Genomic DNA, 855 nt, shown 5'->3' with positions numbered 1-855 from the left:
AAGTTTCTATGCATGATGGATTCTTCCCAGTTGATGGAGAATATTTTGTATTTACACTGGCACTAAGACGTCATGTCATGTGATTCTTTTTTCAGCAGTGGTCATATGACGGTGGTAGCCATGGCGTGACAGATAATAGGGACCGTCCAAGCTTGAAGTTTTACAAGGTGGATATGATAAGTGGTAAGGAATTTTGGATTAATCTAAGTGAATTTTTTTAAGATAGGGTCTCATTCTGTGCTCAGGCTGGAGTGCAGCCGTGTGATCTCCGCTCGCCACAACCTCCATCTCCTGGGTTCAAGCGATTTTTCCACCTCAGCCCCCTGAGTAGCTGGGACTACAGGTGTGCACCACCATGCCCAGCTAATTTTTTTTTTTTTTTTGGTAGGGATGGGGTTTCACCATGTTGGCCAGGCTGGTCTTGAACTCCTGGCCTCAAGTGATCCACCCACCTCGGACTCCCAAAGTGCTGAGATTACAGGCGTGAGCCGCTGTGCCTGGCCTATAAGGGAAATATTGAGGTCACAGACTGCAGAATCCAAGAGTTGTAGGAATCAGAGGAGAAAGAGGAAGGTGAAGATACGGAGGTCTGGAGTGATTCAAATACCCAAATCATAGATACCTGTTCCTCAAGGTGTGTTCTTCAAGAATAGGTATCTATGGTATGGGTATTTGCATTAAAAAACCTGGAAATCAGAAATTTATAGTGGGTGAATAAGTTTTCTGGTTTATTTATTTATTTATTTAGAGACAGTCTCACTCCGTCGCCCAGACTGCAGTACAGTGGTGAGCTCTCGGCTCACTGCAACCTCCAGCTCCCGGGTTCAAGCTATTCTCCTGCCTCAGCCTCCTGAG

At 45.6% G+C, this 855-nt stretch overlaps 1 protein-coding gene across 4 annotated transcripts in view; it reads left to right on the top strand.

The window, feature by feature from the left end:
• MBD3L1 (methyl-CpG binding domain protein 3-like 1) overlaps nucleotides 1–855 on the top strand; it is a 10,963-nt gene that overhangs the window by 8,339 nt on the left and 1,769 nt on the right. For 3 of the 4 annotated variants that reach the window (XM_011954921.1, XM_011954920.1, XM_011954922.1), the window contains exon 2: nucleotides 99–183. The exons of the other annotated variant lie outside the window; for it this stretch is intronic. The gene's annotated coding sequence lies outside the window, so the exon portion shown is untranslated. The remainder of the gene's footprint in view (nucleotides 1–98; nucleotides 184–855) is intronic. 4 annotated transcript variants of the gene reach the window in all.

This window comes from Colobus angolensis, unplaced genomic scaffold (assembly GCF_000951035.1).
Source record: "Colobus angolensis palliatus isolate OR3802 unplaced genomic scaffold, Cang.pa_1.0 Scaffold39, whole genome shotgun sequence".
NCBI lineage: Eukaryota > Metazoa > Chordata > Mammalia > Primates > Cercopithecidae > Colobus > Colobus angolensis.
Note: the sequence above shows the minus strand (reverse complement) of the source record. Positions and strands in the feature narration are given on the sequence as shown.